The sequence below is a fragment of the Mus musculus genome, chromosome 13, assembly GCF_000001635.26.
Source record: "Mus musculus strain C57BL/6J chromosome 13, GRCm38.p6 C57BL/6J".
NCBI classification, from domain to species: domain Eukaryota; kingdom Metazoa; phylum Chordata; class Mammalia; order Rodentia; family Muridae; genus Mus; species Mus musculus.
This window is the reverse complement of record NC_000079.6, coordinates 74,989,335-75,014,333: the sequence shown is the minus strand read 5'-3', so window position 1 is coordinate 75,014,333 and position 24,999 is coordinate 74,989,335. Positions and strand designations below refer to the sequence as shown.

Genomic DNA, 24,999 nt, shown 5'->3' with positions numbered 1-24,999 from the left:
GTGGAAAGGTATAGGGAATATTCTGAGGGGAAACCAGGAAAGGGGATAACATTTGAAATGTAAGTAAAGAAAATATCTAATTTTTAAAAAACTGAAAAAAAAAAAAAAACAGAGGACTAGGAGATTCCGGTAATCTTTCTGACTTCCCTTCTTTGATGGTCCCTAAGTCATACATGAGGTGTACACTGCAGATGTCAAATATCTGTTGTGGCTGGGAGCCCCATGTTCCAGTAACCCCTGCCTTGTCTAGTAGTGTTTTATTGTTGTGGTTTCCATTTGCTAAAGTGTCGGTATTTTGATGAGGAATGGTAACTATACTTCTCTGTGGATATATGTATAAGTTTTAGAATAAAGTAAGTAATTATGCTGGTCTAGCTTGGTGGTAGTACCAGATTCGTTTCTAGGTTTTTAGTCTGAGGCATAATTTCCCTACTATTGAGTTAGACTTAAGCAATACGATCGGTGTTGATTACCACCAACAGGTAAGGGACATTTATTGCATCTTTTTTTTTTTTTTTTTTTTTTTTTTGGTTTTTCAAGACAGGGTTTCTCTGTATAGCCCTGGCTGTCCTGGACCTCACTCTGTAGACCAGGCTGGCCTTGAACTCAGAAATCTGCCTACCTCTGCCTCCTGAGTGCTGCGATTAAAGGTGTGTGCCCGGCCCTTATTGCATCTTTATGAAGAGCCTGCTATGCTTGTCATTGTCTTGTTTCATAGGTGTTGCAGTCGTGTAGGGCTGTTTAATTGCTTCCCTTCCTTGCCAGCTCTCATAGCATTTTCTGGTACCCTGGAGGCTCGAGTACAAGAACAAGGCTTTTGGGTAAGATCCATCTCAAATGTTTAGGCTTTAATGAACATATCTCTTTTTATATATAAAATTGTGCACAAACAATTTGGGGGTATTATTTCCCTGCCTATATTACTTAGGAACTCTTTCTTCAGCAAAAAAATGAAAACATTTCCTATCTCTGAGGAACTTGTAGAAACACTTCCTAAAAGTAGTGATTATATAATTGAATTGTAGGGCTAAGCCCAAGTGTACATGTAAAAAATACATTTTAATCACAGGCCAAAGTTTTTTCATATTTGGTTCCTGAAGGTCAGCTTTCTCAACTAACTCCAAACTGGTCAAGAAATATTTAACCAAACTCCCACCAGCAAAAGTAGCTTAGAGCAACATGCAGTCTCAGATTTAGTCTCATGAAAGGATTTTGGATTAGAAAGTTAAGAAAGAAAAACTTTTAAAAATTCTTATATACCATTTTTATTATGGAACATATTACAGTAAACGGCCTACTCCAAAAACGTGATAAGCTTTAATAGACAGTATAGTATATATTGTGAACACTAGACCATCATTTCAGAGGCTAGTAAGTGGCACACATTTTCAGCTACAGATCATGATAATACTGACATCCAACACACCATTGCTCCCTACATCTTTTTCAGGAGCACTGTAGTTCCTTCTGTTACTGTTCCATTTAAATCCCAGAAACAGATGTTCATCCAGGAATAGAAATACCACCAGGGTTTTGGTTAGGTTTGCATTATATCTAATCATCAATATGGAGAAAACTAACCATAAAGTTTCCGTTTCTAATCGGTGACTTTTGTATGTATTATCAGGTTTTGTTGTTATTGTTTACTTGGGGGGTTTGTGGGGTTGTTTGTTTGTTTCTTTGTTTTTGTCCTCAGAATATCCTCTACTTTTCTCTGTAGATGTCTCGCATGTCTGTACCTGGCAGGTTCGGTTTAGAAATGCAATGCTTTTCTAACATAACAAATGTCTTTATCTTAAGTTGTACTCCTTATGCTCTGTCATTTTTTAAATAAAACTGATCTTTTTACATATTGGATATTTTTAACCTGGAATTCGCCAACTATCTTTATACATCTTTTCTAAATTTTAATTTATTTTTATTCTGTATTCATGGGTGCTTGTCTACATATATGTCTGTGTCTCAGTTACATGTCTTGTGACCACAGAGACTGGAATACTGTGTTATAGCACTTGAGATTGGAATCACAGAGGTTTTGAGCTTCCATGTGGGTTTCTGTGATTTGAATCGATCAAATTCCTCTGGGACAGTAGCAATTACCTTTATGGTTGAGCCTTATCTTTGTAATTCTTATGAATGAAGAATCTTTGGGCATGTAAGATATAGAACATATGTATAAAAGTAATGTTAATTTTGGTTAATTTTTTTAAAAATTTTAAATTTTCCTTTATTTTCTTTTAACCTGTTTTCTAGTGTAACATGAAGCAGAAATGTTGATGGCAAGAAACATATCTGGGAAGGTAAACTTTCATTTTTTAGTTATGGAATATAATCAGGGTTATCAATTATTAGTGTGTCTTTATCTAATGTAGAACATTTTCTTTTAACATCATCTTGTTACCATTTAAAATCATGAATCATATTGAATTTTATAAGATTTATCACTAAGTTACTCATGATTGTTGGATTCCTCTCCTTTCTCTACTTCTTAGAGAGCAGACCCAGGCAAAGCATGAATGACATCCAACACACCAAATGCTCCCTACATCTTTTTCAGGAGTACTATACACATGTACACATCCACAGATCTGTGCTTATTTCTCTCTCTCTCTCTCTCTCTCTCTCTCTCTCTCTCTCTCTCTCCCTCTCTCCCTCTCTCCCTCTCTCTCTGTCTTTCTCTCTCTGTCTCTCTCTCTCTCTCTCGCTGTGTGTGTGTGTGTGTGTGTGTGTGCACGTATGTGCATCTATCTATCTATCTATCTATCTATCTATCTATCATCTACAATCTATCTATAAGTTTGTAACTTGGCTTCAATTCCAACCCAATCTTGTAGGATCCATTCTAGTCTACTGCCTTTCCTTATCTGTAATTCTTTCCTCCAATAAGAACGTCTGAATCTCATTACCTACAATGTATTTGCTTGTTTTCTCAGTCACAGAGTACATACAATGAAGCTTTAAATGTATAGCACACATCACTGCAAAACCTGAACTCACTAACCAGAGTAATTGTGCATAGTTCATTTTGTCCTTTGCCTTGGAATTGATGTGAAATATCATAAACCTACTTAGGCTTTTTCTTCTTTCCCAAACCCTGTGTGATGATATTATTGATTTACGTTAAATGCTTCTTTAACATTTGTAGGATTGCTTGCACATTGATTAATTTATTCAAAATTAAATGCATTAGAATATTAAGATAAAATGAGTGTAAACTGTGACTGTCAGAAAGCATCAAGTAGCTTTCACAACACATCAAGTAATGAATCTTTAAAGAGAAAATATTTTATTTTATCTCACAGTTTTTGAGGTTTCAGCTCTTTATTGGCTGTTCTCATTGCTTCTGAGGCAGAAGTGAGGTAGCACACTGAGGACAATCAGGTGCATGCATATTTTTTCCTCTCTTTTCCCTTCCTCTACATCTCTCAATTTCAAAGTTTACTTTTTACTCACTAAAAGATAATCCAATTGGGAAACCACAGAAAAGACAGAATAACTGAACTACTGTTTTTATTTGAAATGAGGCAATGATTTTAAATGATGCTCTGAGTGATGGGAGGCAGTCCCTTAATCTCAATTCAACTGGCTTTAAAATCTGGTGAGACTTGTATAGAGGTGAAAAGAGATACTGTACTGCAGATCAGTTTCCAGATAAGTAAAATCTTCTGTATCTGCAAAAGCACTAAATTTTCACTTTCTGTATAGCAGGTGATTTTATAGCAAGGCTTCTTGGTTCCTGCTGTGCTGCCTCCTGATCACATGTGGAATGTTATTTTAGTTAGTTCATCTAAATTTCTTCATCACAGTTTGATTGTATAAACATGAAATGAAACATAAATCTGTCCAGAGAACATTACCTGAGAAATCATGGTGATTGTCAGGTTTGCAACCGGGGACAAATGGCTGAGGTGCCAGTTTAACTTATTAAAGCAGATGCCGATCACTAGGTTCTCCCTGAACCCTTCAGTCCATATATGTTAGATGGCCCTCCTGGCTGGCTTACCCTGTCCCACATGCTAAACTTCTCTAGCCCTGGGCCTGGGCCACCTTCCCCCCAACTGCCCTTCATCATATAACCATATAACTTCATCATAATCATATAACTGCCTATATCATTTAACCATTTTTGTTACCTGGTCCTCTACATATACTCTCTTTTGGACCTCCTGGCTGCTACACCTAGTTTCTTTCTCTCTCTCTCTCTCTCTCTCTCTCTCTCTCTCTCTCTCTCTCTCTCTCTCTCTCTCTCTCTCTCTCTCTTTTCCCATCCCAACTCTCTTCATATAGTTCAGGATTATGTCCACTCTGTTATTCTCCAGATGTCTATGCCTTGGGCTAAGCTATCCCACATATCTATAACAAACTTTCTCCTGCATCATACCTAGCAGCAGTCATGTCCTTTTCTTTTTCTTTCTTTTTTTCACTCAGTAATGTTTATGCAATACTGATGTAAATTAAGATCTAGTTCAGTGTAAATTTCCTCATGAATCTCTATTTATCTATCATCTATCTAGATAGATGATAGAGAGATAGAGAGATAGAGATAGAGAGAGAGAGAGAGAGAGAGAGAGAGAGAGAGAGAGAGAGAGATACAGAGACAGGGATAGATATTGATATATAGATAGATATAGATATATGTGCACATCTATATCATATATATATATATATATATATATATATATATACATATGGTTGTGCATATTAAGGCTGTGCATTACTAATGAATTCATTCCTCCATCATTCTCCACATTATTTTCTTAGACAGGTCTCTTCTTAGACAGGGTCTCTTTGAGTGAACCTGGAACTCACTGATTTCACTATGCTGGTTGAGCTGGCAAGCACCTATGACCTCCTGTCTCCACCATCCCATCACAAAGAATACAAGTATGCACTGCCATGCCCAGAATTTTTACATGATTGCTGGAGATCTGTACTTAGGTCCTCATGATTGATTGCATAGCAAGGACTGTCTTTAACTCCTACACTTTCTCTTTAGTTCTCTCCTAGTAACTGTTGTGATAAATAATTAATTCTCTCTCACTTAATATCTGAAGAATATAACTAGGAAGTTATTGATTTTTAATGTTTGAAAAATCACAAAACCATGAAAGTTTAACTTGTCTTTAATATGTCTGGTGATACCAGTCACTTTTAGCTTCTGTGACCCTTAGTCACCAAAGTCTTTTTGTTAGTTTAATTTGAATACAGAAACTCATTAAGATGTCACAGTGTGATTTCTAGAAAAAAAATTAATCCACAACATATTTGTACTGGCTAATTTTATGTCACCCTGACACAAGCAAGAGTCATTTGAGAAAAAGGGTGCTTAATTGATAATGCACCTATCAGATTGGCCTACTGTAGACAAGCCTATGGCGCATTTTCTCACTTGTTCATTGATGTGAGGGACCCGGTTCACTGTGAGTGGTGCTACTCCTGGACTAGTGGTCCTGTGTGCTTTAAGAAATCAGAATGAGCAAGCCATGGAGCACAATCTGTAGACAGCAATTCCTCTATACCTCTATGCCAGTGCCTGCCTTTAGTTCTTGCCTTAATTTCAGTGGATAATGAACTATAAGCTATAAGATAAAGAAAATCTCTTCCTCCTCAAGTTACTTTTGATCATAGTGTTTTTATCACAGCAATGGAAGTTGTAACTAAAACACCTTCTATATATATAGATGTATTTCCTTTAACTATGTAAGGAAATAACTCTTAGGATAGCATCAAAGATCAGCAGCAGCCTAGTAATACATCTAGCAGCTTTCACAAATATCCTGGCTCTTCTTGGTTCTTAAATAGGAAAGATGTGTAAATCCATTTGTTCTCATGTAACATCTATAGCAATTTATGACTAAGTTAATGGATGTACTATTGAAGTTACTCATAGTTGAAATTTGTAAGATAAGTTGGCACATTAATATTATATATACATAGGTTTTTTGAGACAGGGTTTCTCTGTATAGCTCTGGCTGTCCTGGAACTCAACCCTAGGCCAGGCTGGCCTCGAACTCAGAAATCCATCTGCCTCTGCCCTCGAACTCAGAAATCCATCTGCCTCTGGCCCCCAAGTGCTGGGATTAACAGTGTGCGCCACCACTGCCCGGAAGCTAATTTAAAGTTAGTTTAAATTAGTTAATTTTACATTAGTCTATTTTAAACCCCAGTTGGCACATAACACTATGTGCTAAGGTTAAAATGTTTCATGTATACACATAATTTGAATGTTAGCAGTCTGGTGTTTTGTTTTGTTTTGTTTTGTTTTGTTTTTCTGTTCTTTCCTTTCCAATCTTACTATTATTTTACCTACACCATTATCTGATTGTTTTTATCATAGTTTGGTTAATACCATAGTATGTTCCATGGTAATACATCAATAATATTTTATTCACAATTTGATAATCTCTAGACTTCATGTGTCTGTCCAATGTAAATTATTTATTTCATCATCTCTAAGGTACCATCCCCTCTTCCTGTTATGTATTCACTTAAATTTCTTGTTTTTACTTAATTTTGCCTCTAGAAAAATGGAATGCTTAGTGAGAATGTGATTTTAGACTCTATCAAGATTTTAGACTCTATCAAGGAAATTTCCACTAAGAATTCTGAAATAAATTTAGCTAGACCAAGTTAAATATAATACTCACTGATTAAAAATTACAGTGAATTTTATTTTTAATTTTAACCATATTTTTGATAATCTTAGAGTCTAGTAAACACATATTCCTTGGAAATTTTCTTTAAATGTAAATATGTGTATGTCTTTGACAAATTATGTCTACAGTATTCAGGGTGCTCCCATACAGAGATACCTTACAGAAGAACATATGCCATCAACAAATTAGGAATAGTACCTATTGGAAATCTTACTTATATGAGGATACATACATGTATTATTTGCATGCCATGTTGATAGTTATTTAACAGTAGATTCTCTTTCCCCACATGTACCACACAAAGGGGTGCTTTCTGTCAACTTTTAACCAAGTCTTAAAGTCACCAACCTGAGAAATTATCCAGATGAAATAAAGTAAACAAGTTTTCTAAATATGCAAGATATTTTTCTGTATTTGAAATAACACCTAGAATAGATAAAGTATCACCTGAATCTTTACTGGAAAAAAATAGGCCACATCATGGTTTGCTTCTGAGTCAAGAACATTAGCTTTTCACACACCTACCTACTATATAAAGCATAATCATGCTCTGTGTGATTTGATAGTTGTTTTTGAATACCTAGACTGGAATTAGAGCTGTATGGGCTTCATGATGATATTGAGAATAAACACTTGTTCTCATGGGGGTGTATTTAATCACACTCATATACTTTACCATCTATTTAGAAATCACTCAGTGGTTGAGCTGCCACATAGCTTACTTTTAAATACAATACTGGTGAATGAATCATAGGCACAGCATCCCTATTACCTGCTATCTATTTAGTACTAGAAGGAAGAAACAAAGAGAAAGTATTCTCCTGTAATGAGGTCTAAACATGTTTGTAGTCATCAATCTATTTATAAAGTCAGTTTACAGCAAGCCCATAGCCAACATCAACTTAAATGGAAATAAACTCTAAGAAATTCCACTAAAGTCAGGAACAAAACAAAAATTTCCACTCTCTTTATAACTATTAAATATAGTACTTGACGTCTTCCTTAGCTCAGTAAGACAACTGAAGGAGACCAAACGGATATATAAATTGGAAAGGAAGAAGTCAAAATATTCGTAAGTAACCCTAAAAATTTCACTGGGGAACTCTGACAGCTGATTAACACTTCCAGCAAAGTAGCTGTATACAAAATTAATTCACAAAAATCAATAGCCTTCCTACATACAGATGACAAATCAATGGATAAAGATGTCAGGCAAGCCGCACCTTACTCAATAGCCTCAAATAATATAAAATATATTGAGTTAACTCTAACCAGGCAAGTGAAAAACTTGCATGATAAATTCTTCAAGTCACTGAAGAAAAAAATTTTTAAATATATCAGAAAAGGTTAAGGTCTCCCATGCTCGTTGATAGGAACAATAGTTTGAAAAGGGCCATTCTACCAAAACCAATTTATATATTCAATGTAATCTCCATCAAAATTCCAACACGATTCATCACAAACATTGAAAGTGCAATTCTCAACTTCATAGGGAAAAACAAGAAAACCCAGGATATGTAAAAACAATCTTGAATATTATAGAACATAATATTGAATAATATAGAATATTCAGAGGTGTCACCATTCCTGATTTCAAATTGTACTTTATAGCTTTTTCTTTGACTATTATTCGTGTGTGTGTGTGTGTGTGTGTGTGTGTGTGTGTGTGTGTGCACAGATGTATGCAAATACAACCTTCTTAGTCTGTTTTGTTGGTAGTGAATATATGGTTTTAAGGATTAGACAACCAATAACAAGGCTCATCTTTGGGAAAGACAAATTCTTGTTCTCCCAGCAGTCATTCATTGCCTACAGTTCTTTTTTTGGGGTTAGGATAATGCAAACTTTTCTCTTCCATATAAACATATACCCTCACGTTATTAAAGAGAGCATGGAGGTTTGAGGTCTCAGATTCAGTTTAGTAATTACACTTCACCAATCTAGTATTTATACTGCTTTAAAAATGGCTCTCAGTATGATTCATTTGCTAGACTAGATAAAAAATGTAGCATCAAGACTGAGGAAGCTGCTAGGCTCACAGCCTCCCTGCTCTCCATCCTAGGGTAACATTGAATTAATAAGAATTTATTACCATGGCACTTTCCTCCTTCTGCACCTGATGGACTAAAACTTCTAAATCCCAGCTAAGATTAACTTCCAGCTCCAATTTCAGGGAAATATACATAACAAAATCTCTAGATATTCTCTTGTCCATCCTATGTCAGTCATGAGACTGTAAACAGACTTTTCAGGCCCCACAGTGCTTTAATCAGATAACAACAAGAAAAAATACTGTAAAGCAGGTCAGAGGTACTGATGGGCCCCCCAGAGGGGCCTCCATGCTGAAAGTTCACAATAGGGTAGAGAAGGCTCTACTGAACATGCATTTCTTTTTATATATATTTTTTCCCAATTTTTATTAGGTATTTACTTCATTTACATTTCAAATGCTATCCTGAAAGTCCCCTATACCCTCACCCCACCCTGCTCCTTTACCCACCCACTCCCACTTCTTGGCCCCGGGGTTTCCCCTGTACTGGGGCATATAAAGTTTGCAAGACCAAGGGGCCTCTCTTCCCAGTGATGGCCAACTAGGCCATCTTCTGCTACATATGCAGCTAGAGACACGAGCTCTCGGGGAGCACGCATTTCTTTGGTGAATTCACTTTGCCCATGTGTGGCAGCAAAAGACTTAGAAATTCTCCTACCCTGTGTCATGGAATGCCAAAACTTTGTGGGTAGAGTAAGAGTCTACAAGGGAGTTTGCAAAATGAGGGATTGATGTTGGGACCTTGTGCCCAAGGAAAGGTGACAATTACCTCTTTGTCTAAACTGAATCAGTTGCAGTCAAGATATAACAAATTCAGGAATAGCTGCTTCACACCTGAGAGAAATGAGGCAGCCAGTGAGCCAAGCCTGTAGCTCTCCTATTCTGGAAGGCAACTTCCCTTTATGTGCCAGAACTCTACTGCTTTCTCCTGGGCAAAAATGGCAGGAGAACCATATACCAAATACCTTAGTTTATTGTCTAAGAGACCATTTAAACTAAAGCAACTGAAACATTATTGACTGAGACCTGAGATGTTGCCCCCTCTTTGGTGGGAACCTCATAAATAAATATAATTCAGCCATAGGAAATAAAGAGATGTTTTGGCATGTGTTAAAGGGTGAAAGTAATATATTTATAGTAAAACTGTATTTTATTAACTTCTGTTTTTTATTGACTTTTCATATCCAAGGCTTCTAGTTATTTTTAGATGGCACCAAATTTGTTTTCCCCATTTTATGCCTGCTTGCTTGACCTTACTATTTCCTGACAACATTAACTTGGAAAGCTATCATGCTTATTGTTGGTATTCTGTCTGGACTCCACCCCCACAGTTACCTGGCAACAATCAGATATGCTCCTCCTCACAGTTACCTGGCAATAGCCAGGTAGGCCTGGCCCACTATAAAAGGGACTGCTTACAGCCCCCTCACCTCTCTCTTGCCTCTTGCTGTCTTGCTCCCCTTTTCTCCCCCCCTTCCCCCACTCTCTCCACGTGGTTTTGGCCAGCCTCTACTTCTCTACTCTCTCCCTCTCTCTGCCTTTCTCTGCCTCTACTACCCTCTTAATTTCACTCCCCATGCCATGAATAAACCCTATTCTATACTATACCATCATATGGTTGGCCCCTCAGGGGGAAGAGATGGCTCGTCATGGGCCCGCTGAGGAACTCCCCTCACAACTCACCACACCCCTGTAGAACATATCTTAATATTCCTTCATCTTTCTTTAATCACAACATTAGTGCCGTGACTCGGATCTAGAAACTCTGCAGGTTTGCATCCCACCTCAGCTACCACAAGAGATCCACACTCACTAACCCAGATCTGGTCAACCCCCATTCTCACTGGTCAGAGTCACCATCTGCATGGTCCCAGAGAAGATATCTTGAGTTCAGAGCTAACCCTGTGCTGCCCTGCCCCTTGTTTTGGGACTCTTTCCCTTGGATGAGATTTCCCTTTCCTTGGAGACAGTTTCTTTCTCACAGCTAAGAATTCCAGGCTGGGCCTGGACAACTGCTCTTTGGCTCAACAGCACCAGCTCTGAGCATTAGACTTTAGCCCCCATGTGTCTCTCCCTTGGGTCAGTCTGCTATTGACCCTTAGCTTAGACTTTCCCCTCCCCATTCTCTCATTTGCAACCTGCTGGTTCAGTCAGTTTGCCTGAGAAGTAGGTTTGGCTTTGCCTACTTCTGGAGACTCTGCTTGCTGCCCTTCCCGCTCTGCTCTTGGTTCAGAAAAGTGTGTCTCCACTCCTTGCGTCCTGCCAGAGGTCCAGACTCTTAGAATTTGCTTTCCCATTTGTGACCACCTGCACACTCTCTCCCAAGCAAAGCACTTGGCTGCCCACTCCCTCACAGGCAAGGGAGCCCCTTTCTGGCCAGGACTTATAAAGTGAGTGCTAGCAGGGCTGCCTTTTCCCTGCCCACTGAGGACGCTGGGCACTAGGCTGAGACTTCTGGCTGCAAGTAGGAAGTCCTGCCCCACAGAGCCAGGTCTGATCTATGCCATCTTACATCACTGATGCCAGCTTTCTTAATCTGGTCCTAGCCAAATGATTCTTTGCTGATACAAAAATATACTTTTCTCTACCTACACAACCTGTCAAAGTTGCCTAAGGTTTTCATTTCTATCCTGTCTTAATATGATTTTTACAACTGTCATTAAATTCTATTCAGTTATAACCAATATATATAGTGCTCAATCCTGTCAGAAGTTTGTTAATTATTAAGTTTATGAAAGACAGAATTCCCCAAAGCCTCTAACAGTTTCTCCCACAAGGTCTCACAGGACACAGCTACAGGATGCTGCCTGGATTGTGATATGATAGTCACTGAAATACACAGTGGACAAAACTGGAAACTCTGAGTCAAATCACTTAGCTAAACCAACGTAAGCTATTTCTCATGTCACACATATCCATTCCACAGAGAAAAATCCCTGTGTCTTCTGGGCTTAAAAGCCAGACTGACTGCCCAAGTTGCCATAGAGACCACAGGAATTGTTGACTAGTGGACTCTGTCATTTTTTAAAATAATATAACTGCTAAATTATTGTTTACCCCCAGACTTCTTACTACATTGACAGCTAAGACAGAAGCTAGAAAAAACTTTTACAGATATAGTCTGTTATCTCCTCACCTGAACTCAGTTTTTGTTAATTAAATGCTTCATATTTCCTCTTCTTGCTGTGCCACTGTCTTTTTTTTCTTCCATTTTTTATTAGGTATTTAGCTCATTTACATTTCCAATGCTGTACCAAAAGTCCCCCATAGCCACCCACCCCCACTCTCCTACCCACCCACTCCCCCTTTTTGGCCCTGGCGTTCCCCTGTACTGGGGCATATAAAGTTTGCAAGTCCAATGGGCCTCTCTTTCCAGGGATGGCAGACTAGGCCATCTTTTGATACATATGCAGCTAGAGTCAAGAGCTCCGGGGTACTGGTTAGTTCATAATGTTGTTCCACCTATAGGGTTGCAGATCCCTTTAGCTCCTTGGGTACTTTCTCTAGCTCCTTCATTGGGAGCCCTGTGATCCATCCATTAGCTGACTGTGAGCATCCACTTCTGTGTTTGCTAGGCCCCAGCATAGTCTCACAAGAGACAGCTACATCTGGGTCCTTTCGATAAAATCTTGCTAGCGTATGCAATGGTGTCAGCTGTGCCACTGTCTTAACATTACCTGAGTTCTTAAAATTTGCCTAACTAATAAAACATTCCACAATACAATCCAACTTTGCCAAGTTTTTAAAATCTTGTTCCTTCTGCTACACAAAAGGCTCATCTTAAAGACTGCTCATGTTGCTAACTCATGTTGTTATCTACAGAACACCTACCCAGATCTACCTCTTATGGACCAAATAGGCTCCATTCTGATAAGTACATCTGCCTAACCTTTTCCAGAGGGTGGGATTCCTCTGGGTTTCAAATGTACATCTTAATTTTTTTCTTTCTCCCAAATGTATTTAATCTTATTCTCTACATACACATAATAATGTGTTTCAACTTCTTGTCAAGTCTAGGCACTTACTACATCCAGGACAGCTCCAGAGAAGCAACCTTGAGATGCTACAGTTCTTGTCACTGATGCTTCTACAGCACCTGTTCCTTCTGACTTATCCTCAGATGGCTCCACAGACCCTGGACATCAAGGAAAAGACAACTCTCCTAAAACTGAACAAACACCCCCTATATCCATCCTTCCAGGTTCCCCAGAGACATGTTACCCCAATGCCAGCATGAAGCATCCAGATATCACAACAACCCTATTCCTGCTTTGCCTCTTTCCAATTTTTCTTTTTTAATTAACTCAAAACTGGGGAATATTGGTATTCTGTCTGGACCCCACCCCCACAGTTACCTGGTAACAGCCAGGTATACCTGGGCCCACTACAAAAGGGGCTGCTTGCCCCCTTCTTTCTTGCCTCTCTCTCTTGCCTCTTGCCCCATTCTCTTCTCCACTCTCTCCATGTGATCATGGCCAGCCTTCTCTTCTCTTCTCTTCTCTTCTCTTCTCTTCTCTTCTCTTCTCTTCTCTTCTCTCTCTCTCTCTCCCTCTCCCTCTCTCTCTCTCTCTGCCTTTCTCTGCCTCTCCTACCCTCTTAACTCCCCTCCCCATCCCTGAATGAACTCTATCTATACTACACCATCATGTGGCTGGTCCCTCAAGGGGAAGGGATGCCTTGGCATAGTCCTGCCAAGGCACCTCCTTCCTCCATACCTCACTCTCACACATAGACATACAAATATACTGACATATCTTCTTTGTGGTCGTCTCAATGTTAAGATCTCAGCTCTTGATTTATTCTAGAACAGGGAACACTCTCAACACCAGTCATGAATGACTTTTTAAAGTGTCTATTCAGAGAAACCATGTAATGAAGTCCAGAGATCTCAGCAACACCACAATTCTGTTTTCTTTAGGGTAGTTAATGTAGTTGATGGTAGATCAGTATGTCAAAAAAGGACACAAACTTCTACAATCACAGGAGGCCTTAAAAAACTAGGTTTTTATGTTTCTTAAGTCAAAGTCAAACCAGTCTATTCACAATTTTCTGGAAGATTCTTTTACCATTTATTTTTTTGAGATTCCATGAAGAGATGAATATCTATAAATAAAGCAATAGTGGTGAGAGATCAACAGACATACACACATAATATGGGGCTTCTTTATTCTCATTGTGTAGCCAACCCCTTTCTTAAACATATTTTTGTAATTGGTCTATCAGTCTAGGTTAGCTTTTGCCTATCTCAACAAAATAGTTGGCTTTTAGGATAATTTAGCATCAACTTCACAATTTGCTTTCACAGATATTATCAATCACTCACAATAGCCTCCAATATATTTTGGTTCATAGTGCTTTAACTTCCAATGATAATGCCCAATGCTCCCAGGGTTGTGATGCCCTCAGTGTGATTTTGTGCTATTATAGAAGATGTTAATTACAAAATCTTCATGGCCTTTTCCCTAGTTATCATTATCTCATCATCACTTTTGCTAAAAGAATATGACTTTTCTGCACTGATTTTACTCAAGTATCCAGGTTACAAATGCAATACTGGAACATATAATCAATGTTTCTAAAATGAGGATTGTGGCATCAGAAGAGATTGAAAAGTGGGAGATAGAAAAGTACAGATTTTCCTCATCAAGCAAACTTTGGTTGTCTTTTTTGTTTGTTTGTTTTAAATGACCCTTTTAATAAGGTGGTACACACCTGTCTCCCATAACTAGGAAGGTAGGAAGAAGGGAGAGTTCGAGACCATCTTTGGCTATATTTACATAGTGAGATGGTTTGATTCAGAAATCCTCCATAAAGTCTCAGACATTTAAATACTTGGTCCTAAGTGGGTGGCTATTTGTGGAGGATTAGGAGGTGTGGTTCTGCTGGAAGAAATGTGTCATTGGACAGGAGATGACAGGAGAGGAGAGGGAGGTAGAGGAGTGACCATGAAGTGATACACAAAGAGTACCCAATAATAAAAGAGATGAGGGTGAAATGGGTGTAAATGGAGGTAACTAATGAAACAGTCACTGTAGAAAATCAAATCAGTAGTCCATTAGCAGTAGGAGGAGTACATACAGCAGAAAAGGGGTGGACAGAGCCCAAGCCAGCACTCTCCATCACCCAGAAGACATTATGAGCCACCTGCTAGACTCTGCCCAGGGCAGTGTCTTTCCATGTAAGATTTAGGTTCATCTTTGCAGTTCATTGAACATTCAAGGACAGTGTTAAAAGAACCTTCATAACCAGCATCTGATTCTAGATGTGTTTGTCTATTTGATTAAATTATTGGACAACCAATTGGGCAACAGTAATTCAATGGAGTAAGGATATTCAGAGGCAAATCTGCTGTGGAGCTTGTCTATAAAATGTTTAACCATGTACAAATGTTCAGTGAGTTATATACTGTTATAACTATGTGTCACAAAACGCAAGTGTTACTAAATTAGTTCCAAGTGTAATAGCGTCATCAAGGTTGTACCCTCTTAAAAAAGGTTAATACTGCCGGGCATGGTGCTGCATGCCTTTAATCCCGGCACTTGGGAGGCAGAGGCAGGTAGATTTCTGAGTTCGAGGCCAGCCTGGTCTACAAAGTGAGTTTCAGGACAACCAGGGCTACAGAGAAACCTTGTCTCGAAAAACCAAAAAAAAAAAAAAAAAAAAGGTTAAGACTGTTATTGTGGGGGTATGTCCTTATATATGTTCAAGACAAGATGAGTCAGGCCTGTAATCCCAGCACTTGGGAGGCAGAGGTAGGTGGATTTCTGAGTTCGAGGCCAGCCTGGTCTACAGAGTGAGTTCCAGGATATCCAGGACTGCATAGAGAAACCCTGTCTCGAAAAACCAAAAATAAATAAATAAATAATTTTAAAAAAGGCGAGTCTAGCCTTTGTTTCTGTCCCCGCCCACTCTTCTAACTGTCATGTTTATTCTTTCTTGCCTTCTGCCTCTACCATGGGTGATATAGGAAGAAAGTCCTTACCAAATGCTGACACACTTATATTAGGTTTCTCCATCTCTAAAACTATGAGAAACATATCTATTTCTTTGGAAATTATCTATCTGTAGAATTATGTTACAAGAATATATAACAAATTAGAGGCAGGCAGATTTCTGAGTTCGAGGCCAGCCTGGTCTACAAAGTGAATTCCAGTACAGCCAGAGCTATACAGAGAAACCCTGTCTTGAAAAAAAAATTTAAACAGGAAACTGATATTGAGAAGTGGATCATCTTTTACTATAACAAGTAGCTAAAAATTTGGAAGTAGCTTTAAAATATATTGCCATAGATTAAAAATTGGGGGGAACAGGACTGAAAACTTATAGATAGCTATGAATAGAACATTAAATGGGATCTTGAGCTCGTGGGTGGTGGTGATGGTGGCGCTGGTAGTGGCAGTAGCAGAGGCAGTGATTTGGAAGTTGGTAGAAGTATTTATGGTAAAAAACATTCTGATGAGATCTTACAGGAGACATAAGAGTAAGTATAGACAAGGACAATGAAGATCATCACTGAGATGAGTTTTATGATTTGAAACAACCTTTCATCATAAATAACATAATCTAATCATCACAAATACAACAGTGCTGGGAAGTGGGCCTTTCTTTTTTTTTTTTTAACAAAAAACAACGTTTTATTGTCTTAACAGAGTCAAATATTTTGTTATTTGCAGAACATTTGTTTTCTGCCTAGAACAAGTATTCAAGTATTGTGACTCTCTCTCTCTCTCTCTCTCTCTCTCTCTCTCTCTCTCTCTGTGTGTGTGTGTGTGTGTGTGTGTGTGTGTGTGTGTGTGTGTGTGTGTGCGTGTCTGTGTGTGTGTGCGCGTGTGTGGTATTCAACCTTAGCCTAGTGGCATCTCCATTTTGTATAGGATTATTGAAGAGGACCCAAGCAAAGAGGCTTACTGGTATTTTACAATTATCTGCCAATCTAAAAAGGAATTCATTGTAAAGCTTGTAAGAAATATACTTGGAATTTTGATGGGGGATTGAATTGAATCTGTAGATTGCCTTTTGTAGGATGGCCATTTTTTTTCCATTTTTTATTAGGTATTTAGCTCATTTACATTTCCAATGCTATACCAAAAGTCCCCCATACCCCCCCACTCCCCCTTTTTGGCCCTGGCATTCCCCTGTACTGGGGCATATAAAGTTTGCAAGTCCAATGGGTCTCTCTTTGCAGTGATGGCCGACTAGGCCATCTTTTGATACATATGCAGCTAGAGACAAGAGCTCCGGGGTACTGCTTAGTTCATATTGTTGTTCCACCTATAGGGTTGCAGTTCCCTTTAGTTCCTTGGGTGCTTTCTCTAGTTCCTCCATTGGGGGCCCTGTGGTCCATTCAATAGCTGACTGTGAGCATCCACTTCTGTGTTTGCTAGGCCCTGGCATAGTCTCACAAGAGACAGCTATATCTGGGTCCTTTCAGCAAAATCTTGCTAGTGTATGCAATGGTGTCAGCGTTTGGAAGCTGATCATGGGATGGATCTCGAAGTGGGCCTTTCAAACTGTAGTCATTCTTGAATGTGTTAATGCATTATATGGGGGAAAATTAATCATCTCTGGAGTGAGATTTTATTTTAAAAATAATCTTTCCCCCTCTCTTCTCGAGTTTACTTGCCTCTGCACTCTCTTCTCCATGATGCTGCAGCAAAACAACCCTTATTAAATCTTTACTGACTTAAAACATCTCCCAACCTCCAGAGCCTTAAAAATAAAAATGCATTTTCTTTGTAAATTAGTGATAATGCATGATCCTATTACAGCAGGCCAAAATTAATGACAGCTTACCATTTCCAGCCAGGTAGATAAAACATTGTCTTCATGTGCCTAAAAGTCTGTCAAGGAAGGTGAGAAGTTAAAAGAAATTACAGAAAGGAAAACCTGAAACCTAAAGACAACATGAGACATAATTCACCAGGAAGAAGAGGATACAAAACTATTCCAATCAGCTGAAACAGCATATCTAGGTTTGGAGAAAGTAAATTCATTAGAGGAACTACAAGGAGGAGTTGTCCTTGATCAATCAAGAGAAGATACTGAAAAACTTTTGAAAATTTCAAACAGAAGGGGATTTAGTCAGGTAGCAAAATTTGGATTTTTATCTAAACATTGAGAATATGAAGACATTCAGAATGTCAGTGAGGTGAGCAACATAGAGGGAATATTCATCACAGAGAGATGATTCTGCTTGTAGGGTGGAATGTGGGGTTGCAGTTCAGAGAGGCAGGTATTAGAACAATTTGTTGAGGAAACCAAGTGGTGAAGTTTAGAATCCAGAGTAAAGCTATGACAAATGAGAAGGCAGAAACTAAATACAGATCTGAAGAGCTGAGGGATCTGCTGAAAATAGTAACACACTCTGAATCAGTCTAAAAGAAGAACATTAACAGAGTGGTTTTGAATGGTTGCACTTGGTACATGAAGATTCATTCATTCCTGGACAGTTTAGCATTTTAGTGCTTGTAACAGCTTAAGTAGGTGTGCCAATAACTTTGTCAGTGAAAAGGTTGACTCAAACAGAACAATGAATGCCATTGACATTTGATAGGCACTGAGGTTTTTGGGAATTGGATAAAAAAGAATTTATAGATGAAGAAATAATAATTAATGAAATAGACCAGAAGTCAGATAATGTAACCACATTGGAGATCTAGATTAGGAGATTATTTTAGAAAGTTCAGGGTAGTCTATACTGCTGGATTGAGGAAAAAAAGTTTTGGTGAATAAGGAGAAGGGAAACAGATTTTAGACTAAAATAGCTACACAAAGGACAAGATTTCCACTGAAGATGGTCATTTGTGATAATGGTCACCTTTCACAGTCTACTCAGGATTGAGGATTCCTGGTAAATTTGTGCATGGAGACAGAAGCTCTCAATCGGACAAAGGGATGTGAAAATGGAAGAAGCAGTATAGAGACATTGGGATCATTCTCAAAGGCAAGTATATCCATATTTTAATTCCCTTTGTCCTAGCCCTATTTTTTCCTGTCTCCTCCTTCTATTCTCTCTATCTCAATTCCTTCTTTCTTCCATCCTTTTCCTTATTCATCTGTGAGTGTGTGCATGCAGGCGTGCATGTGCCTGCATATGTGTGTGTATGTGTGTCAGATAATGTAATCACATTAAAAAATCATCACTAACAAACATTACCCAGCACTATTCTATGTTCATGTAGTTTTCTGTTATTCTTAATTTTGAACAATTTTTGTCCTAATGGTGTTTTAATAAGTCACAATTCCTGGTTTGGTGGTACGGCTAACTCAACAGTACTTGTCTAACACATATGGAGCCATGAGTTACATCCCCAGCACAGATAGATGGATGGGTGGGTGATATGTTAGATGATAGGTAGATAGATAGATAGATAGATAGATAGATAGATAGATAGATAGATGACACAAAGACACTTAGAACAATGATAAATAATAGGCAGTATGTTACTATAAATTTATGAAATGTAGCCACATAGTAAGAATTTCTGAAAAAAAACTCCTTTTACTTATAAAAGCAATTTTGAAAAAGTGTTCTATGACTTTAAATAAAGATGTTAGTAACTAATTTGGAACCCAAGAAAGCCAATTTAAAATAAAGTAAAATTCATGACTGCCTGCTGAGTACATAATGCAAAAAAAATTGGATCCTCTGTGCACTGGAATAGTTGCCATGTGTTGAGCCATACATAAATATAGCATAAATGAGGAAGTATTAGTATAAGAGCGTTAGTGTTTGACCCTCATCTCAGCCTCGATACTGCAAAAGTACTCTAATGGTATTTCTTCCTTGAAATAAAACATCTTTTCTGAATTTTGTGTAATATTTGCTTTTGACATGGACTCTTAACAAGTTTGTCCTCTTGAGAATACATGATGAGGTATGGAATGCTATGGATATTTTCCAATAGAGATGTATTTCTGAAAGTTACTGGAAGGATTTATGTTGGAAGCACTTAGTGACTAACAATACCCTATTGTGTAGAAACTACCTACTCACGTCTGAAGGCAAAGTAATGAAATATTATACCACTATAAAGAAATAATTATAATCACAACATTTCTGTAAAATATTATTAAATATCCCTTAGCATCTCTGAAGAAAAACTAAGTAATTATCAAGTCTCATATCAAATCAAAACCCAGTCCTGGTTGCCCACATCACTCTTACACAGGCATGGTAATGAAGAGAATTGTGCTACCCTTGTGTATATTGCAGAAGAGTGAGTTGGCTAGCCACCCACATGATAGAATCTTTTTCAGCTGCAATTTAATTAAAACAGTGAAAGATCTGACCTTTGCTGGAGATTTTCTTATCCATACCACTAAAAATATCCTTTGGAAATGATCTTTCAAATAAAATACTGCTAGAACTTAAGAAAAGACAGGAAATGAGACACAACAAAATTCACAAAGGTTAGCATAGTTTAGCTCACATTTAGTTGTCAAGAAACCAGAGTCACAAGATGCTTTGCAATAAAGGAAAGGCACAAATTCAAGCTGACCAGTTTTAGAAGCAGCAAATGAAATCCCTTGGTAAGTGTCCTTCATACAGTAAAGGTCTGATCACGGGGAAGGGCTTCCTATTCCTCATCCCTGTCTGGGTATTATCCTGACTGTGTCTTTTTGTTTTGAATAGTACTTAGAGACTTTAATTCCTTGATTTATAGATATCTATGGGAGGTTTTAATGTCCTCATAGCATCATAAATCTATGAAATCTCTAGAAATGCATTTTAATGAAACAAGAGTTATTCGTTATTGATGATAACAGGAACACTCTGTTCTGACAATTGATGTGTTCCCATCTGGTCATAACATAGATACCATTTAACTGCACAGCTAACACCAGAAAGGAAACGTTCTGTTTTTCATTGTGTGAATGTGAACCTTCAATTAGAACTGTAGTCTGGAAAGAAATGTTAGTGTTGGAGAGGAGTACAGCTGGAGAGTCCAACCCATGATAAGGCCAAGTCCTACTAGCGACAACAATCACATTGAAAGACCCATTGTGAGCTCAACTAGGCCTTGGGCCTGGCCTTCACTACTGCTGAGTCACCAGTCCTTCAGAAATGCACAAATTACTTCTACTTGCTTTACAAAATGTGAATAATATTGATTTTTGGAAAGTTGCCAGCTAGTAGATATAGGTTTAATATATCATCTTATATACAATGTATTGTTTATAAGTAGACTACATTAAGATTGTTTTCAATTAAGTACCAGAAAATTGTGGAATACAGGAAGCTACAGATCCTCCCTATAAAATCTGAATTAAAGTTAGATCGATCAAACCCATGCTGAGTATCAACCAAATAAAATAGCAAGCACATTTTAATCAATAAAATATTGTTGGTATACTAAACTAATTTCAAGTTAAATTCAACTCATTCACGGTGTGATCTCAGACTTTTATAAAATATTTGCACAGTCTTTGACTTTTAGAATATATTTCCATGGTCTCAGCCTTTTGCTATACTTAGTTTTTGAATTGTCTGTGTTTGAACTGGTGGCCATGCCAACTCAGACTCATAAAACAATTATTCAAACTTTTCACAATAAATAATTTTCAGTGTTTGTGTGTAAGTTTTCTGGTGTGTTATCTAAGTCAAATCTGATCTTTAATTATGGTTGTTTTTATAAAGTAACATGTTACACATTTGAGTGACAGACAAATTTTATTCGTTCATACTCATAATCTATTTTAATTTGATTCACTCAAAAAGGCTATAAGGGCTAGGAAAATGACTCAGTGAATAATATGGGTTCAATTCAAGTTAGAGCACTGGAGTTCATAACTCTGTGATTCTGAGGATATCACTGAAATTCTTGGAGCCTACCACTTATGGGTGATACATGCTAATGATTAGACTGAGCATCAAGACTATTTAGTTTTCTCAAATCCTTCAGCACACTTCAAACCCAGCTAGTGGTCTCATGTAGCCCATTAAAATTGTCAAGAAAGTAAAGCTATCTCAGTTTCTATTGTAATGACGCATTTATTTTTGCTCTTCTATATCTGCTTTTAAACCAAATAATAATTTGGTTAGCTTTAATAATAACTTTAATAATAATGCTTAGCAGGCACATCTGGAAGACATGTTGCTACTACTTGGAAACAGACATTTTACTCAATCTAGGACAGAGGAAAGATTGATATTAATTAGTTATCATGGAATGTTATATATACATATATATGTTATATATACATATATATTACATATAATGTTTCATGGAAGACATACTCTGACAAGCTGATGACATCATGATAGTTGAACTAGGCAGTATAGCACTGTGCTCATTGCTTCTGTTATAGGATGTTTTTGTTCCTGTTCTGCAAATTAATGCTGCCCTCATCTTGAATTTTGTCTTCCCCTCTTCTGGGTTGTCAGTCAAATTATCTGTTGAAATTCCATGCAAAGGACAACAGCTACTTTATTAATAGCAACACACATATCTTGGTGAATCTTTCTTATAGAAGAGGTTGAAGCAAGCAAAGAAAATGTAAGTCCTAAGCAGATTTCACCACTTCCTAAATAAACCTTTCAAGTAAGGTCTACGGAGCAGGCAAACCAAGAGATGTTAAAAGTAAGCTTTTGGGTGGTGGTGGTGGTGGTGGTGGTCTTCAGAATATTTTATGCCTTATACTGAAAGAATGGGTCACAAAGACATTAAGATGAGGGTGTAAGTCTACTGATTCTCTTAAATAAAAGAGAACTGGAATGGTGAGTATTTTTACACCTACAGACAACAAAATCTTGCAAACCAAATATGCCAAAAATAGACCAAATTCTCAAGCCCTTTTATTTGAATTATAGAAAGAGAAGTGTCCACACAGAGGGACATCTAGACCTCTAGAATATCACCCCATAGCACAGTTCTTGCTTAAGTCCTTACTGCCTGAGATCTGCTGTCAATAAACCTTCATTTTATATATTTAATAGATAATTTTTTAAGATTTTTAAAAAGGTTAAGAATAATTATACAAGAGCTAACGTGGAGACCTAAAAGGTAAATAAATGGGCAACTAATTTCAAAAGTGAGAATATGGGGTGAGGGGAACGTGGGTTTATTAAAGGAAAGGGTGTTTTGCCTTTGTTGAACCTTAAAAGAAAGAAAAAGCGTAGCAGAATCTATCCTCTTAGTATAGTGTGGTTAACTGTTTCCTATCCATCATGTAATGGGATGGCAGTGAATATTTTCCATGAAGAAAAGTAGTGATCTCAGAGACTACAGCTGCTTCAGTTCTATTCCAGTCAAAAATTCTCCTTTCTGATTTGAAAATGCACTACTAAGGACTGATAGGGAACATAATATTATTAGTCGTTCATATTACCAATTGCTGGGAGTATGACTACAAAATAAAAGCTTACAGGGTTTTTTGTTTATTTGTTTGTTTGTTTTGCTATCTTAGTTTTGTTGCAGTTATCCCTCTGGATCTACCTACAGATAACCACAGAAATTACATGAATGGAAACACAGAAGCATGCCTCAGAATTTCAAAAAAAATCAAAATACATAAGCTGGTACAACCACTTTGGAATCAGGCTGGCAGTTCCTCAAAAATTGGACATAGTACTACCTGAGTATCCAGAAATACTACTCCTGGGCATATACCAAGAAGATACTCCAGCAGGTAATAAGGACACATGCTCCACTATGTTCATAGCAGCCCTATTTATAATAGCCAGAAGCTGGAAAGAACCCAGATGTCCCTCAACAGAGGAATGGATACAGAAAATGTGGTACATTTACACAATGGAGTACTACTCAGCTATTAAAAACAATAAATTCATAAAATTATTAGGCAAATGGATAGAACTAGAAAATATCATCCTGCGTAAGTTAACCCAACAACAAAAGACCAGACATGGTATGCACTCACTGATGAGTGGATATTAGCCCAGAAGTTCAGAATAGCCAAGATACAGTTCACAGACCACATGAAGCTCAAGAAGAAGGAAGACCAATGTGTGGGTGCTTTGGTCCTTCTTAGAAAAGGAACAAAACACTCACAAGAGCAAATATGGAGATAAAGTGTAGAGCAGAGACTGAAGGAAAGACCATCCAGAGACTATCCCACCTGGAGATTCATCCCATATACAGTTACCAAACCCAGACCCTATTGTGGATGCGAAGAAGTGCATGCTGAAAGGAGCCTAATATGGCTGTCTCCTGAGAGGCTCTGCCAGAGCTTTACAAAGAAACGAATGCTTGCAACCAACCACTGGACTGAGCACCAGGTCCCCAATAGAGGAGTTAGAGAAAGGACTGAAGGAGTTGAAGGGGTTCGCAACCTCATAGGAAACCCCACAATATCAACCAACTAGACACCCCAGGGGTACCAGGGACTAAGCCATCAACCAATGAGTACTCACGTATCCAGGTGTATATGTAGCAGAGGATGGCCTTGTCAAGCATCAATGGGAGGAGAGGTTCTTGATCCTATGAAGGCTCCATAGATGCCCCAGTGTAGGGGAATTGAGGGCAGGAAGGTGGAAGTGGACAGGTGGCTGTAAGAACACCCTCAAAGAGGCAGGTGGATGGAGGATGGGGTAGAAGGTTTCTGGGAGGGGGGAAACCAGGAAATGGGATAATATTTTAAATGTAAATAAAGAAAATATCGAGAGAGAGAGACAGAGACAGAGACAGAGAGATTAAGAAAAAACAATGGAAAACCATCTTTAAACTATATGCCTCTAACATAAACAGTTGAAGATACTGAAATATGTAGTCAGAAGTGAGTAGAGGCCATAGAATTGTGTAGAAGGAAGCACTGATAAGCATCCAAGGTAGTTTAGGGTCCTACAGTGGCAGTACATACTCCCATCCTTCTACCCTAAAGCACAGTTTCAGGAGAGAAGTATCATTTTTTTCACCAGGAGTAACCCAAATGTTGAAAGAAAAGGGAGGCAGGTATGAGTTTCTAAATTCAAGTACCTTTTATTTTATTTTATTTTATTTTATTTTATTTTATCTTATTAGATATTTTCTTTATTTACATTTCAAATGTTATCCCTTTTCCTGGCCTCGATCTGAAAACTCCCTCCCCTTATCCCCTTCCCATTCCTCCTGCTCACCAAACAACCCACTCCCACTTCCTGGCCCTAGCATTCACTTACACTGGGGCATAGAACCTTCACATGACCAAGGACTTCTCCTCCCATTGATGACCAACTAGGTAATCCTCTGCTGCATATGTTGCTGGAGCCATGAGTTCCACCATGTGTATTCTTTGGGTGGTGGTTTAGTCCCAGTCAGCTCTGGGGGTTAGTTCATATTGTTGTTCCTCCTATGA

General features: G+C 38.1%; 1 long non-coding RNA gene across 1 annotated transcript; it reads left to right on the top strand.

The window, feature by feature from the left end:
• The first annotated feature begins 1,577 nt into the window (after window positions 1-1,577).
• Gm30867 lies at window positions 1,578-18,619 on the top strand. Its single transcript, XR_382661.1, has 3 exons — window positions 1,578-1,613; window positions 2,254-2,300; window positions 18,533-18,619. It is a non-coding gene; the product is annotated as a predicted gene, 30867 (long non-coding RNA).
• Window positions 18,620-24,999: the final 6,380 nt, after the last annotated feature.